This window comes from Beta vulgaris, chromosome 6 (assembly GCF_026745355.1).
Source record: "Beta vulgaris subsp. vulgaris cultivar EL10 chromosome 6, EL10.2, whole genome shotgun sequence".
NCBI lineage: Eukaryota > Viridiplantae > Streptophyta > Magnoliopsida > Caryophyllales > Amaranthaceae > Beta > Beta vulgaris.
In genome coordinates this window covers 34,164,944-34,183,402 of record NC_079207.1, presented here as the reverse complement: position 1 = coordinate 34,183,402, position 18,459 = coordinate 34,164,944, and the positions used below count along the sequence as shown (strand labels likewise).

The window sequence follows — 18,459 nt, the reverse complement described above, 5'->3', positions numbered from 1 at the left end:
CATCATGAGAGGAATAAACACATTGATGTCAAGTATCATTTTCTGAGAAGTGAGAGAAGGATTAAGGTGAAGAAGGTAGGAACTGCTAATAATCCTGCTGATATGCTCACCAAGGCGGTTCTGTAGAGTAGTAAGTTTCAACATTGTTTGGACTTACTCAATGTTTGTGATTGTTAGTTGCCCTCTTGGGGCAATTCTGGGGTCTTAGGGACATATTATGCTCTGGTTGTCTTTTGGGACAAGTCTGTTTGTAGGGAGATTTTGGGCGTTGTGATCAATGCATCTGTTTTCTTGTTTATTGTGGGAGGATTCAAGTCAAGTTGGAGATTTGTAAGAATAAGTGCCTTGAATGTGTTCGACGAAATGCTTCAAAAGGTGGTTTTGGAGTACCGCTGATCGGGCCCGAGACAATTTCGTTGGTAGCTGTTATCGTTGTTCGCTCGATGCCGTTGGGCGCCTTTAGCGAACAACGGTAGGGCATGTTTTGCCCGACCGGGCCCGCAATGCATTTGAGGATTAGTAATTACCGCCTGATCGGGCGAATGTCGCCCGACCCGATCGGGCGGGTGCCCGGTTAACTCGGAAACGCGTTTTTCTGACGGGAGTATAAATAGGTTATTAAACTAATTGATTTATACGACGAATAAAGTCTAATTCTATCTGTAATCAAGTTTTCCTCACATAATAAATATTCTATCTCTTTGCCCATGGACGTAGCCAAATTGGTGAATCACGTAAATCTGTTGTCTGTTTTTCATTGTTTTACATTCATTATTTGTTTATCTCTCACGTGTGTCATAACAATTCCATTACTTACCCTTTTATATTCAAGGCCAACATAATTGTTCTGTGGCTACGGAGGCTTCCATGTCAATTGTAAGTTGTAACAGCAAATCAGCCAATCACGGTTCACTCTCAAGATACTTATGCCATAGAGGAAATTTCTTATAGAGATCAATCAGTGCGTATTATCAACACCACCTTCATTAATGCTACTTTCAATTGCATTTCTCCTATTCATATACTTTACCTTAGATGAGAAAAGATTCAGGTTTGCTGGTAATTCCAGTGAAGTATTTTTGTAGGGATTGTTAGTTGCCCTCTTGGGGCAATTCTGGGGTCTTAGGGACATATTATGCTCTGGTTGTCTTTTGGGACAAGTCTGTTTGTAGGGAGATTTTGGGCGTTGTGATCAATGCATCTGTTTTCTTGTTTATTGTGGGAGGATTCAAGTCAAGTTGGAGATTTGTAAGAATAAGTGCCTTGAATGTGTTCGACGAAATGCTTCAAAAGGTGGTTTTGGAGTACCGCTGATCGGGCCCGAGACAATTCGTTGGTAGCTGTTATCGTTGTTCGCTCGATGCCGTTGGGCGCCTTTAGCGAACAACGGTAGGGCATGTTTTGCCCGACCGGGCCCGCAATGCATTTGAGGATTAGTAATTACCGCCTGATCGGGCGAATGTCGCCCGACCCGATCGGGCGGGTGCCCGGTTAACTCGGAAACGCGTTTTTCTGACGGGAGTATAAATAGGTTATTAAACTAATTGATTTATACGACGAATAAAGTCTAATTCTATCTGTAATCAAGTTTTCCTCACATAATAAAATATTCTATCTCTTTGCCCATGGACGTAGCCAAATTGGTGAATCACGTAAATCTGTTGTCTGTTTTTCATTGTTTTACATTCATTATTTGTTTATCTCTCACGTGTGTCATAACAATTCCATTACTTACCCTTTTTATATTCAAGGCCAACATAAATTGTTCTGTGGCTACGGAGGCTTCCATGTCAATTGTAAGTTGTAACAGCAAATCAGCCAATCACGGTTCACTCTCAAGATACTTATGCCATAGAGGAAATTTCTTATAGAGATCAATCAGTGCGTATTATCAACACCACCTTCATTAATGCTACTTTCAATTGCATTTCTCCTATTCATATACTTTACCTTAGATGAGAAAAGATTCAGGTTTGCTGGTAATTCCAGTGAAGTATTTTTGTTGCAAAATTGCACTGAGGAAGCTAGAAATAGTACTGTACGATATAACATGTTTTGATGGTAACAAAAGTACCAATGTTCTTGCCATAAATGCACAACATATGAATTCGAGCAATTCCTGAAGAGTGTAACAACAGATTTGTCCCAAAAGATAACCACGCCAGATTAGCCCCTAAGGACCCTAGACTTTCCCCACGAGGGCAACTAACAATCACGAACATTGAGTAAGTTCAAACAATGTTGAAACTTACTTTGTGGAACCGGCTTGTTTAACATATCAGCAGGATTATCAGTTGTACCTACCTTCTCCACCTTAACCCTTGTCTCACTCCTCAGAAAATGATATCTCATACCAATATGCATAGTCCTCTTATGATGGACTTGATCCTTGGCTAAGCATATTGCACTCAAACTATCACAATGCACAATAGCTTGATCGTGATGTAAACCAAGATAACCGACTAGCCCTTTTAACCATATACCCTCTTTAGTAGCTTCTGTCAACACCATTTACTCTACTTCAGTAGCAGACAAAGTGAATGTAGCCTGCAAAGTTGCCTTCTAACTAACAACAGAGCCACCAAGAGTAAATACATAACTAGTCATGGACCTCCTACCGTCAACATCTCCAACATAATTAGAATGAGAATAACCACTTACTAAACATTGAGTATCATTCCCATGAATAAGACCAATATCAGACGTACTTCTAAGGTAACAGAAAATCCTCTTGACTGCTTGTCAGTGCTCCTTACCAGGATCACCCATGAACCTACTAACAACACTAATTGCATGTGCAAGATTCGGCTTAGCCCAAACCATAGCATACATGAAGCTCCCTACTGCACTAGCCTAAGGAACTTGACTCATGTACTCCTTCTCCTTAGCAAACTTGGGTGCAAAAGCAACAGACAAATGATTATTGGACGTACTTGGAGTATCTATAGGTTTGGCTGTTGACATGCCAAACCTTGACAAAATCTTTTGAATGTAACCTTTCTATGACAAGAAAAGCTTCCCCTCATCTCTTTCCCTATAAATCTCCACCCCCAAAATCTTTTTTCGCAATTCAGAGGTTCAAGGGTCTTCTTAGTGCCGAGTTTGAGATGAAGGATCTGGGTGCTATGAGCATATCATCTACATACAGAATCAGATAAATCAATGATCCATCATCCAGCTTGTTGTGATACACACAACAATCATACAAACTCTTGTTGTAGCCTAACTTAATCATATAAATATCAAACCGTTTGTACCACTGCCTAGGAGACTACTTTAGTCCATATAAGGAATTCTTCAACTTGCAAACATAATCTTCTTTTTCAGGAACTTGGAACCCATCATGTAGGAAAGTTGTTTTCACATCTAATTGCTCAAGTTCAAGATCCTGATGTGCAACTATTATTGCTAGTAACACCCTGATTGAAGTATTTCTGACTATTGGTGACAAAATCTCATTATAACCAACTTCTTCCCTCTGTGTGAACCCTCTTGCCAAAACCCGAGCTTTATACTTGGCTCTCTTAGAAGGCGAGGTCCCTTCCTTCTTCTTGAAAATCCATTTGCACGTGACAATCTTTCTCTCCTTAGGATGTTTGACTGGCTCCCAAGTCTTATTCTTATCTAGAGACTCCATCTCGTCTCCCATTGCAGCGGGCCATTGAGCAAACTCGCTACCGGAAACAAATTCTTTATAGGTGGATGGATCATGATTGTCCACCTCTACCTCTTCAGCAACTTGCAGTTCATAAGCAACCATATCCTTAAAACCATACCTCCTTCGAGGTCCCACACCAACTCTTTTAGCTCTATCAAGTTCTATGCTCGATCGATGTGCTTCTGATGAGGTTGACTGATGACTAGAAGATTCAGTAGTACCATGTTGATCTTCTCCACCTTGGTGTTGTGATTCACTCTCACCATGAGTGACTTGCAGCTCCACCTGTTTATCAACATTGCTACTAACAAACACCATAGTAGACTTCACAAGAGAGTTAAGCAGACTTCAGAGGAGAGTTAAGCAGACTTCAGAGGAGAGTTAAGCATATAATTTTCATCAAATGTTACACTTCTACTGAGTATAACTCGACTCTCCGAAGGTGACTAGATTATATAGTCCTTAACTCCACTCCCAAAACCCACAAATACACCCTTCTTAGCTCTAGGTTCTAATTTACCCTCACTTACATGATAATAAACAGTAGAACAAAAAACTCTTAACAAAGGATAATCTGCATGCAGCCTCACCAGACCACACCTCATAAGGTGTTTTACAATCAAAAACCTGTGTGAGGTCCACGATTGATCGAATAACAAGTTGTACTTACAGCTTTTGCCCAAAGTCTTCTAGCTAACCCAGCATTAGAGAGCATGCACCTCGCTCTCTCCAACAATGTCTGATTCCTGCGTTCTGCTACTCCGTTTCTATTGTGGCGTATTCCTAACAGTATGATGGCGAGCAATCCCTTTATTTTTGCAGAACTCATTAAACTCAGACCAACAAAATTCCAGATCAGTATCAGTACGCAACCTTTTTGATCTTCCTTTCAGCTTGATTTACCACTAAAGCCTTCCACTGCTTGAAATTCTTGAAAGCCTCACTTTTATACTTCATCATAACTACCCAAGTCATTCTTGAATAATCATCTATCATCGACAAAAAGTACTTGTGACCTCCAATAGATTCAACTCGGGAAGGACTCCAACAGTCAGAATGGATATAATCAAGTGTACCCTTTGTTGTATGAACAACCTTTGGAAAACTTACTTCGATGAAGCTTCCTAAAAAACCAATGTTCGCATAACTCTAGATCCGCACTGTGTGCCCACATAAAAGATCCATTTTTGACAGAATTTGCATCCCCCTTTCACCCATATGTCCAAGTCTCATATGCCACAACTTGGTCATATCCTCCTTGTGAATCTCAGATGACGCAACATCAGCAGAACATGTCATAGTATAACCTTGAATAAAATATAAGGTACCATTTTAATACTTTTCATATCCAGCTTCATACCTTTGTAGACACTCATAACACCACCTTCACCTTGAAAACTGAAATCCTTGCTATCAAGAAGACTCGAAGATATCAGATTCTTTGTCATCAGAGGAACATGCCTAACTCTGCTCAAGGTGCATAATATACCATCATAAGTCCTCAACCTGATGGAGCCTATTCTAACTACTTTGCAGGCAGCACTGTTGCCATAGAAACATTGCCCCCATCTATCTGCTCATAAGTCGAAAACCACTCCCTGCATGGACCAATATGATATGATGCTCCACAATCAAGAACCTACACATCCCTACAATGTTACTGGTTATTAGCAACTAGGGTCAGGTCTTCCTCAGAGTTACCTTCAGAATCTGCCAGAGCAACATAACCCTCATTCTTTTCCTGCTGCTTATTTTTTTTACGACATTCATTTTTCCAATGCCCTTTTCTTACAGTAATTACAGACATCAGTAGTTTTAGGGCCCTTAGAATTCGATTTTTATGGTTGGTTTTCTTTTTACTAGATTTTCTTTGTCCCTTACCGCCAGTAAAAACTAAACCCGATGCCTGATTTTTTGTACTAGAATCAGATGCCTGATGACGTACCTTGCTAGTATGAAGAACATATTTTATTCTCATAATGACAGAATATCTTTCCCAACAATAAAAGAATCCAAACAATTCTCATACGATAAAGCAATAATACTAACAAAATTAAAGCACCAACTCAATCATTTACTTTAACATCAATATTACGAAGATCTAATAAGATAATATTCAGTTTATCTAGATGGTCCCTCAGAGACGTACCTTTCTACATACGAAGGCTGAACAGACGTTGCTTCATGACCAACTTGCTGGTTAGAGATTCCGTCATGTATAGACTCTCTAACTTCAACCAGAGACCGGCGGCGGTTTCCTGCTCCTCGGCTTCAGTAATTATGTCGTCTGAAAGACACAACATAATTGTTGAAGCCTTTTCCTCTAGAATTTCCATCTCAACGGTAAGTGAATCCGTTGACTTCTTTGCCAACGGTGCCCACAATCCGTGTTGCTTCAGTAAAGCCCACATCTTGATTTGCCACAGATTGAAACTATTTCTCCTAGTAAATTTATCAATTTTCACAATTATCCCAGACATCTTTCTTACACAGATCGAACACAAAACTCTTGCTACCAATTTTTTATAACGGACGTGAGAAAGAAACAAATAATCGAATGTAAAACAATGAAAAACACACAACAGATTTACGTAGTTCACCAATTTGGCTACGTCCACAGGTCGAGAGAAAATATTTTATTATGTGAGGAAAACCAGACGATAGAGACAATTATACTTAATTCGTAGTCTAAAACAATTAGGTTAATAAACTATTTATACCCCCGGGTCAAAAACGCTTTTCCGCATTAAACGAGCCACTACCGATCGGGTCGGGCGATATTCGCCCAATCAGGAGGGAACTTTTTCCCAAACCCCAGACTGACGCGGGCTCGATCGGGCGACCACACCCGATCGTTGTTCACTGAGGAGCCCGATCATTGTTTGTTGACACGCCCCATCACGCCTGACGCCATTGGGTGCCCTACAAAACTACCATCGCTGAGACGTTTGTTTCAGGCCCGATCGGGAGGCTCTACCTGACCCGATTGGCCGAACCTCCATATTAGCTATTTCTACGCATTTCGTCGAACACATTCAACGTATTCTTACATAAATTATATTGGAAACTAATCCCAATAGTCCCCCTCGCGCGTGAGGGTTACAAATGACCAACTTGCCCAATGAAGAAGAAAACTATGTAGGTGCATCACCAAGAGCTTTAGTAAACAAATCAGCCAACTCCAAAGATGTGCGAATATACGAGCAACTCTAGAATAAAATGACAAGCAATGTCAATATGCTTTATTGGTCCACTCATGAAAAATGGGGTTAGCGGCAATATGAAAGGCGGCTTGGTTATCACAATAAAGACGGAATGGAGAAAAGTGAAAAACCCCAAGGGAGGCAAGAGCAAATCGCAACCATTTAATTTCAGCACGACAAAACGCCATGGCCCAATATTCGGCTTTAGCGGAAGAGCGTGAGATAGTGCCTTGCTTCTTACCCTTCCAATAAACAAAGAGGAACTAGACATACTAAAATATCCTGAAACAAAAACAATTATATATTGGTCACAAATTTGTGGTCAGAATTTCTGTATCTCTCAGCGTAGCCTAAGGCGATTTGCCCAAGTTATGTTGGTGCCATGGCAAGGGGGAGGGGAGCTAAGAAAAGCGCTCAGAAGGGGAAGGGAAACGCTAAAGCATCTGGACCGTCCTCATTGCCGGTAAAGAAAACAAAAAGTGTCTATGAAGTTACAGGGGTTACAGTTTTAAATGTGCCTAGTCCTATATTGGAGAAGACGATTATTGAGGAGATCAAGTTGGATAAGGTGACTGAAGTAATTCTGGGGCATCTACGGAGGACTGTGTTCAGCAATCAATGGAGAAAACTAACCCTAGGCATGGGACGTCCCGAGCCTGTTCACGGGCTCAGCCCGCGGGCTTGGGGAAATGGCAGGCCGTGCCGGGCCGGGCTTGAAATTTTAAAAAAAATTTCATGGGCCCGCGGTCTGGGCTCGTGCCTCCTGCGTGCCTGGCCCGTGTTTTGTGTTGTTTTTTTTATATATTTTTGATAGTTTTAGCCAAAAAAAAAGAAAAAAGAGCGTTCGGCCAGCGGGCCGGCCCACGCGGGCTCGTGCCGATGCAGGCGTAACATAAAATTTCTTGACCGTGATAGGCCCGCAATCCATGTAGCGGACAACGTGCTGGGTCAGGCCTTGTGCGGGTTCGGGCCGGGCCCAAATCTTGTCGGCCCGGCCCGGCCCATGCCAACCTCTAGAAAACTATTCTATCAGATTGGCTTAATGTCATCCAAAGTAGCACAAAGGAAGTTAGCGCTGCGAGGAGAATGTCGTGGGCAATGGAATCAGAATAATTGCAAAATACTGTAAGTATCCCTTTCAATGTTGTTATAATTTATTCTAAGGATATACAAGAAGAGGTTGAATATTGGTCATCGATTGTTGTTTCCTATGTGTTGGGGGCTAATCCATCTTTAACAGTAATGGAGGGTTATTTTCGATGTATTTGGGGTGTTTTAGGGATTAATAAAATTGCTATGGTGGGTAGGGGTGTGTTTATTGTGGGATTTAACACTATAGAAGATGACAACGTAGGGATTTCAGTTTTTTAAAAACGCAGCCCTTTATGGCTTATAGGGCTGCGTTTTTTAAAAAACACAGCCCTTCACTAAAAGGACTGCGGTTTTCTGTAAAAATGCAGCCCTTCCAACGCAGCCCTATTTTTTTTTTCCTCTAGTGAGGGTTCACTCTCGATCATGAACACGTCAGTAGGATTGTTTTGGCTATCAGACCGATCTGACATGATGCATGGAAATGAAAGAGTAAAAACTTAGGCGAAAACAAGAAAAAATGGAGGCATACTTGGCACAAAGAAAGCTCGCCGAAAAAAGCAAATAACTCATAGTCATCGGAAAATGAGAAACAGCCCAAAAGTCAGTTAGGAATTGCCGGAAAAGTATGAAAAATAGTCTCTGAACAAAAGATCGTAGAAAGACGCAAGCTTTCACCTAAAAATAACCGGAAAAGCAAAGTCCAAGCCCTCGAAATACCCAGAAAAGAAATTGCAGAAAAACACAAATTCTAGAGCCACATGCCTCGGAAAGTAAAACAAGTTTTTAGTAACTTTTTAGAGGAAACTTTTAAGGGAAGACCAAGTTTCGAGCAAAGAAAGGTTCAGTTATGGAGTCAATTCACCACAAAAACCAAAGAAAAATAAAAGGAAAATGATATACATAGCCCTTAGGGCTATGTATAAGAAGGTCAAAATAGAAATAAAAATTTGAATCAAACATTTATTACCGCAAATGATGTGAAATTTTGTCATGAATTCATAAATTGTTTCCATTTTAAGACATGTATTTAATGCTTATATGTAGCCCTTAAGGCTACATTACTACATATAACATTACCCAAAATAAAAAAAGAAGATGAAGAAGTTGGGAGAAAAAGTAATTAAAAAAAAAAAACAGTTTGTCCTATATAAGCGCAGAATATACAGCAAAGATTAAAAACCCCTCAACTTCCCTCTCAGATCTTTGCCAAGTGTTAAGGCACCGTAAAACCCTAAAAATGAAGTGGGCAAGATTTTCAGAAAAGGCAGTGATTAACTATTCGAAATTCTTGAACTCCTTGAAGTGACGTGACACGTGATATCTAACGGGTTAACCACCCAATATATTAAGTACGACAACACTGCTCGCGTCGAAAGCTACATCATTAGCAGTCAAGACCCCCAATGATTTTAGGGGGGTTATTTGTATGGATATAATCCAAGTATGTTAGTGGACCTATCATGGTGTCTGCGAACACCATATCACGTTGCGACCAAGAAAACATCATCAACAACCCGTAAGATCATTTCAATAATATTGTCTTGTTGGCTATCATCTAACAAGAAAAAAATAGGGGAATAATTCCTTATGTCAGGAACATCTAACCCATACATGTGTAAAAGGATTACGCACCATGTTACAGGAATAGTACTTTTATAAATAGCTTAATATGTACTATTATACGTTTATTCTAAACACTAATATTCTTCTCTCTCTTCTTTCTCTCTCTAAATCTTACTTAGACACAATATTAACTTGAGCGTTAGAGGGGCTTTCCTCGCATCTCCTGAAGTTATCATAAAGGAACTATTGAAATCCAAAGATTTATAGGTGGACAAGTTTTGCTGCAATATTATTTCATAGTACATTTATTTTTCCTTATTGCGAGAACTAACCATTGTTTGTTTCTTCCAGGAAGGGTGTCAAAAATAAATCGTGGATTAGGTATGTAATTTGAATTCCAAATCATCAAATAAATTATGCTGGTACTTGATAGTATATATCATTATACCTTATTTAGATGGATTTCATAACCTGAAAATTAATTGATACATGAATTATTTCTTACTATGAATCAATGGTACATAATCAATATTTGTTAAGCGTGATTGCTTCTATAAGTGGTAAAGTTTGGGTCCTGGAAAACGTCTATATATCGCTCATGATCTTTTATGGTTGAATTCGTGTAATAATAACTATAAATAGTGAGTATAATATTAGAGTTCATATATAATAATATAGCTATCTCCAATTACAGTGAAATGGGTCTAGAGAGAGAAACTCTCCCTTATCTCTAGAAACACTGTTCCATTGGTTTTGCTCTTTCAGTGTAGCTTAACACTAACGCCATGGCAAGAGGGCGAGCTAGGAAGAGTGCCCAAAAAGGAAAAGGGAAGAATAAGGGGTCCGGTCCGTCATCATCGCCGGTTAGAAAAACGAAGAGTGTTGATGAAGTCACTGGTGTTTCGGTGCTAAATGTGCCTAGCCCGATATCGGAAAAGTCGAATGGTGCTGAAAATGAAGTGATAGAGGAAGGGGCGAATATTCCGGTAACAACGGTGATGGAATCTAGTCAGAAGCTAGGAGAACAGTCGGTATTATCGGAATGGCTTCATGTTATTCAGAGTAGTGAAAAAGAGCTGGGTGCTGCAAGAAGGCTTTCATGGGCAGAGGATGTAGAGCGACAGGAACTCCAAGTGAGTAATTCTTTCAATCTTGCGAAAATTGATTCTGATGACATACAGGAGGAAGTAGAGTTTTGGTCATCTACTGTTATGTGTTTTGTATTGGGGGCAAATCCACCATTGTGAGTGATGGATGGGTACTTTAGAAGAGTATGGGGGAAACTTGGAATTAACAAAATAGCTATGGTGGGCAAAGGCTTATTCATTGTGAGATTTGATTCACTGGAATCATGTATTAAGGTGACGACGAGTGGATTCATGTTTTTTGATAAAAAACCATTGATCACTAAGCTTTGGGACCCAGATATGTCTATGGATAAGGATAATGTGTCGACTGTGCCTATTTGGATCAAGCTCCCTCAGCTTCCTTTCAAATACCGAGGGAGAGAATTTTGTTTAAAATAGCTGGTATGGTGGGGACTGTTGTTAAAATGGATCAAGCAACAAAAGAGAAGGAGAAATTGAGTTTTGCTAGAGTTATGGTGGAAGTAGGGATAAATGATGCTCTGCCTGATGCTTGCTTCTGTAATGAACATGGGAATAGGATGGAATAAAAAGTTGAATATGAATGGAGACCCGTTCAATGTACCCAGTGCAAGGGCTTTGGGCATGAACTGGAGGCTTGCAGGAATAAAGGAGGAAAGAAAATATGGGTCAAGAAAGGTGAAGTAGTGAAGGATAAAGATGGATTCCAGCAGATAGGGGTGAGGAATAAGAGTGTGAGGTAAAAAGAAACAAGTGTCCCAACCCATAACTCTTTTCATGTGCTAAATGAGGAGGAAGAGTCAAGCATGATGTGGAGAAACGAAAGTAGGGAGATGCAGGATGTAATGATGGTAGAAGGAAATAATGGGGATGATGGTATGGTGGATGAATTGGTTGATAAAGGGCAGGGAATGATGGTGGTAGAAGGCAATAGTGGGGATGATGGTATGGTGGAGCACTGGTTGATAAAGGGCAGGGGGTGATAACCCTAACAATGATGGATAACATCATGGCTTGGAACGTTAGAGGGCTAAATAACAGAAATAAACAAAATGAAGTGAGAAGGTTTATTGAGTCTCACAACATTAAGTTATTTGGCCTTCTAGAAACTAGAGTTAAAATGAAGAAGCTAGGGAGTATGTATATGAATGTCTGTAGTGGGTGGTGCTTTACTCACCATTTGAACTGTCATGAGAATGGTAGAATTATGATAGGGTGGTGTCCTAATGCATTTAATGTGGGCATTAAAGTGGTGAATAGTCAGTTTGTCCACTGCTGGGTTCAACCAAAGACAGGGGCTACTGGTTTTGAGTGCACATTTGTGTATGGTTTTTAATGACCAACAAAGCAGGTGTGAACTATGGTCTGGATTGAAACAAATCAATAGAAGGGTGGTGGGTGCTTGGCTTATAATAGGTGACGTTAATGCTGTAAGTAATACTGATGATAGGCTTGGTAGTCATGTAGAAGAACTGAGCTTACACCAATGCTGGAGTGTATTACTGAGTGTCAAATTACTGATGTGAAAGCTACAGGGAGATATTACACTTGGTGTAATAAGCAAGATGGAGATAAAAGAGTTTTTTCAAGAATTGATAGGGTGCTAGCTAACCAGTTATGGATGGATAGCTATGATAATGCTGAGGTTCATATTCTTCCTGAGGGTGAATATGATCACACTCCTTTGCTAGTTTGTGTGTATCCTGATATGAGCTTAAAGAAACCTTTTAGGTTCTGTAATTACTGGTGTCAACATGATTCCTTGCTGATGATTGTTAAAAAGGAATGGGAGACTCAAATTTCTGGCTGTGCTATGTATAGAATAGTGCAGAAATTGAAGAATATAAAACTTGCTCTTAGAAGGATGAAAAAGTAGGGATCGGATGATGCAGAGATAGTTGTTAGTAAAACTAAAGCTAGATTGGTAGAAATTCAGGATGCCATGCATGAGAATCCTAGGGATACTAGTCTCAGTACTGCAGAAAAAGAGGCTCAGAGTAGTTACAAACAAGCTCAAAAGATGTTGCACACTAAACTGCAATAGCAAGCAAAATTGAGCTGGTTAAAATGTGGAGATGAAAATTCTAAAGTCTTCTACCAAGCTATAAAGCTAGGAGAAGACATAATAGAATTCATGCTATACATGACATGAATGGCAGGTGGTTGAATAAAAAAGAGCAAGTAGAGGAAGCTTTTGTCAATTTTTACAAAAGCTTATTTACTAATGTTGAGCAAAAGGAAGCTGTAATGGAAACTATCATGAAAAAAGGAAAAATGGTGACTGAAGATCACAACAGGATGCTGCTAGCTGAGTTCACAAAAGAGGATGTCAAGAGGGTGATGTTTAGCATCCCTAATGACAAGGCCCCGGGATTGATGGTTTCAATAGTTGCTTTTTCAAGCACTGTTGGGAGGTGATTGGTGATGAAGTATGTGAAGCTGTACTAGATTTCTTTAAGACTGGTAAGCTTCTGAAGGTCATTAATGTTACAACTTTAACATTGATACCAAAGGTAAAAGTGCCTGAAAATGTTAGTGAATTTCCCCTTATTGCCTAATGCTCTATGATTTACAAGTGTATTACTAAGCTTATCAGTGAGAGACTGATTAATATTCTTCCAGAGATCATTTCTAGTAACCAGGGAGCTTTTATTACTGGAAGAAGTATACTCCATAATGTCTTGATTTGTCAAGACTTGGTTAAAAACTACAATAGAAGCAAGAATAGAGCTGGATGCATGATGAAGTTAGATTTGAAGAAAGCCTATGATTCAGTCAATTGGGAGTTTATACAGCAAATGCTAGAAGGAGTGGGTTTCCCTAGGAAGTTCATTGACATGATTATGGTATGTGTTAGAACTCCTAGCTTCTCTATTATGCTGAATGGTGTGCCAACTGGTTTTTTTTGAAGCTCAAAGAGGTATCAGGCAAGGGGACCCAATGTCCCCATTGCTTTTTGCTCTTTGTATGGACTACTTAGACAAAGTTCTATCTTATGTGGAGGATATGGAAGGGTTTAAATTTCACTCTCAATGCAAAAGCCTACATCTCAAGCATCTTTGCTTTGTAGATGATCTCTTAATGTTTTGCCATGGTGATTTCAAATCCATATACATGTTATTACAGGGCTTTCAGCTTTTCTCTCACACCTCAGGGCTAGAGGTTAACAAGCACAAATCTGAGGTATACTCTACTGGCATGACTCAGAGGGATATTCAAAGAGTGACAGATGTTAGTGGCTTCAAAGTTGGTAAACTGCCTTTTACTTACCTTGGAGTTCCCATATCTACTTCTAAATTGAAGACTAAAGATTGTCAAGCCTTAATTGAGAAGATGGTGATCAGAATAAGGATTTGGGGAACTAGACATCTATCATTTGCAGCTAGGTGTCAGCTAGTCAATAGTGTGCTCATGAGCATACACACTTATTGGGGACAGCTATTCATAATTCCTAAGAGCATCCTGAAAAAGATCAACTCAATCTGTAGATGTTTCCTATGGTCTGGTACCCATAATGATACAAAACCTGGTGCTGTAGCATGGAACAAGCTGTGCAGATATAAAAAAGATGGTGGTCTGGGCTTTAGAGACACAGGTATTTGGAATATGGTAGCTCTTAGCAAGCTTGCTTGGGGTGTGGCTCAAAAGCAAGATAACCTATGGGTGAAATGGGTGCATGGGGTTTATATTAAAGAGTCAAATTGGGCTAGTTATGTAGCTCCTAGTCATGTCAGGTGGGCTTGGAAGTATGTATGTCAAGCAAAGAATCTGATGAATGAGAAGACAAATGGTGTTCAATGGCTTATTAATGGAAAGTTTAGCATTAAACAATACTACCAGCTATTGATGAGAGGCAACAGGCAAGTAGTGTGGGCTAGATATGTCTGCAATAGGTATACCTTACCTAAACATCGACTGATTATGTGGCTGGCTATTCAGGATAGACTGAAAACAAGGCAAAGGCTGAAGTTAATGAATGTTTGTGTTGATCACCAATGTGTGCTTTGCCAACAGCACACTGAAACCATTAAGCATCTGCTGTTTGAATGTAAGTCCAGTGAATTGTGCCTGTCAGAAGTCCTACAATGGCTAGGTATCACTTGGATACAAAGGAGCCTAATTCAGCACTGTAGATGGACTCTGAATAGGTATAAAGGTAATAGGACTAGGAAAATGGTCCTGCTAGCTGCATTTGCAGCCACTGTTTATGTAATATGGAGAAATAGGAATTCTGCCCACTGGGATCAGGTTGTAATGACAGTTAGTAAAGCTGTTCAAACTATCAAAATGAGTGTTAAGCACAGAATCATTCAGATCTTAAGTGATAAGGTTAAAGATAATGATAGGAGATGGATTAATGAGTTGTATGGTTGGGCATGTCCAACTTTAGCTGTGGTTGCTGGCTTATCTAGCTAGCTTACGTTGTTTTTGTGGATTGAGCTATAAACCTCACTTATCTTCCAAAAAAAAAAAAACTATAAATAGTGGCAGAAATTTCACAGTTTATGTTGTTAAAACAGAAATTTAATTGCTCTTTCTCATAGTTGCAGTTGGGTCAACAGCAGGAGTCGTGATTTTGATTGCTTTTGTCATCATTTATGCAAAAAGAAGGCAAATTGTAGAAAATTTTACATTTTCGAGGACTAAAGGAACGATAATAAACCAGAATGTGGAAGCTTTTCTAAAAAGTTATGGATCTTTTGCACCAAGAAGATACAAATATGCAGAGATAACGAGGATAACCAATAATTTCAAAGAGAAACTTGGTGAAGGAGGCTTTGGTGCCGTTTACAAAGGAAAACTGCGTGATAACCGTTTTGTGGCTGTAAAGAAACTTAAGCCGCTAAAAGGTAATGGAACAGATTTCATCAACGAGGTTGTAAGCATCGGTAGAACTAACCATGTCAATATTGTCACCCTCTTAGGCTTCTGTGTTGAAGGTAACAAACAAGCTCTTGTTTATGAGTTCTTATCAAATGGATCACTTGAAAAGTTCATATATAGTGCAGCAAGTGGCCCGTCGTTATAAGCCGATACATTGTTTAGTATTGCAGTTGGTATCGCGAAGGGACTTGACTACCTACATCAAGGTTGTAATACACGGATTTTACACTTTGACATTAAGCCTCATAATATTCTTCTTGACGACGAACTTCGGCCAAAGATTTCCGACTTTGGCCTGGCTAGACTGTGTCCTACAAAGGATAGTTTGGTATCAATGTCAGAAGCAAGAGGAACAATTGGTTACATTGCTCCCGAAGTTTTTTGTAGAAATTTTGGCGGTGTTTCTCACAAATCAGATGTGTATAGCTATGGAATGATGCTCCTAGACCTGGTATGTGGTCGAAATAACGTAGTTGCTGAAGTTCACCACAGCAGTGAGTTGTATTTTCCCGACTGGATATACCGTCAATTGGAGTTTGGACAGGAAAATGAGCTTGAAGAAATTAAGAACGATGATGTGAAAAAATTACAAAGAAAGATGGTTTTGGTGAGCTTATGGTGCATACAATCATATCCCTCAAATCGACCATCTATGAACAAGGTTTTAGAAATGCTGGAAGGTCCCTTTGAGTCGATACAAGTCCCGCCCAAGCCACAACTTTCTTCCCCTCTGAAATCCTTGTTAAATTCTTCTGGAATACCTTTGTCGTTTACTGGAAATTGAACAGGTTTTGATCTCCTATACTAATTAAATCATAAGGTTGGTTATCTTTGTAAGATTTAATTATATATTACTCCCTCCGTCCCAATTTATTTGCTACAAGCACTATTTCACAAAGACCAAGGAGGGAGTGGGGACCATTGACATAAATGGAATTAACAAAAAAGCAAATAGGTAAATTGTGGGACCTATGTATTATATATGGAAACATTTACAAAATCAAGAAGGGAGTGATGACAAATTTGTAAATAAAGTGTGGGACCTATGTACTATATATGGAAATATTTGCAAATGTAGCAAATAAATTGAGACACATCTAAATAGCAAAATATAGCAAATAAATTGGGACGGAGGGAGTACAAGTCTCCAATATTTAATTTCCAATGTTACTTGACTTAATGATAAAGGTTTTTAACCTCCTAGGGTGTCTTCTTTTCAACTTAATAAATTAAGTTTCAGATCCAATCAGTTCAGTTCAGACAAGTTTCAATCAAGTCCAAATAGAACAATAAGTTCCAATCAGGTGCAATAAGTTCCAATCAGGTGCAATAAGTTATAATTCGGTCCAATCAAGTGCAATAAGTTATAATCAGGTCCAATCAAGTCGAATAAGGTCCAATAAGTTTCAATAAGTTTTAAATAGTTAATGATCAATAAGTTTGAATTAAAATCATAACTAAAGTACCACTATAAATAAACTATGAATACATTTTTTTAGGGAATCTTAAATTATTACATAAATACATATACTAGTGGAAAAAACCTTATATGTCACTTAGTAACAGATGCAGTTTTTGTAAAAACTTATCCAAAACGCAACCAAAAAAATGGGAGGGAAATTTGACCAAAAAATCTGATGCGGTCCTCAAAAAACCGCATCAGAATAAAAAACCGCTGCGGTTTTTAAAAATCTGATGCGCTTCGTTGGACCGCATCCCGAAAATTGCACGGCCCTAATACCATATTCACTTAAATATGCGCGGTCCATGAAACAACCCATGAAATAGAAACAACCCAAATCCCATATTCACTTAAACCTAATCCTTAACCCACCTCATTTCTAAGCCTTCTAACCCTAACTCTCTCCTCTCTACTCCTCCCTCACACACGATCCCCATTCTCTTCCCTCTCTCCTCTTTTTGTCCCAGTCACTCTCCTCAAACCCTAACTCCCTTCTCTCTACTCCTCCCTCACACGCAGCCCCCCATTCTCTTTCCTCTCTCCTCTCTCCTCTCTTCGTCCTAACCACTCTCCTCAAACCCTAACTCCCTCCTCTCTACTCCTCAAGCCAAAATTCTCACTCACCTCTCTCTCTCATCGAGCGAAAAAGAAGATCGAAAAAGTAGAACAAAATGAGGATCGAAAATTAAAGATCGAAAATGAAGAACAAAATGAAGGGCGAAACGAACAATGAAAAATGGAAGATATGTACACAAGAAATTGGTTCGTTTGAGATTTTATGGGATTTAGTTTTTGGATCTGGTTTTAGGTATTTTTTTCGTTTATTTTGGAATTTTGTTTTTATATCTGGTTTTGGGTTTAGGTTTTTATTTCATATTTTTTGGGCTTCCATTTTCGTTTTGTTTTTTTTGGATTCCAATTTCATTTGGTTTTTTTGTTCGAACTCTTAATTTTCGTTTTATCTGGGTAGTGCTTTTTAGTTCCTTCATTTTCTAATTATCGTTTTTTTTCGTATATATTGCAATTTTCGTATACTTACTGACTGGATAATTAGTTTTTTCGTATAATTTTTGTTTCGTTTCGTATATTGCAATTTTCGTATAATTAGTTTTTAGATCTAATTTTCGTTTCGTTTCGTTTTTATATATAAATTCTCATTATTGTCGTTTTTACTTCTTAAATTTCTATAGTCTCAATTTTTAGGTTTGTAATTTTCTATATACTACCTCCGTTCTCTTTTAGTTGCAACGTTTGACAAATTGCACTATTTATGTTCTCTTATTTGACCACATTTATTGATTTATATGTTAAGCAAAATATAGTCATGTGGGGTCTGGTTTGATTCGTTTCGATGTAAGCTTTCATAATATCAAATTTTTATAATTTTTACTTACATACAATTAGAGATAAAACGATTTGAAATTGTACATTGGCAAGCGTGAAAGTCAAAACGTTGCAACTAAATAAAAACAGAGGTAGTATATTATTCTT

The 18,459-nt window shown here is 38.9% G+C and overlaps 1 pseudogene; it reads left to right on the top strand.

Moving 5' to 3' along the window:
- LOC125498868 (LEAF RUST 10 DISEASE-RESISTANCE LOCUS RECEPTOR-LIKE PROTEIN KINASE-like 2.5) overlaps positions 1-16,615 on the top strand; it is a 29,081-nt pseudogene extending 12,466 nt beyond the window's left edge.
- Positions 16,616-18,459: the final 1,844 nt, after the last annotated feature.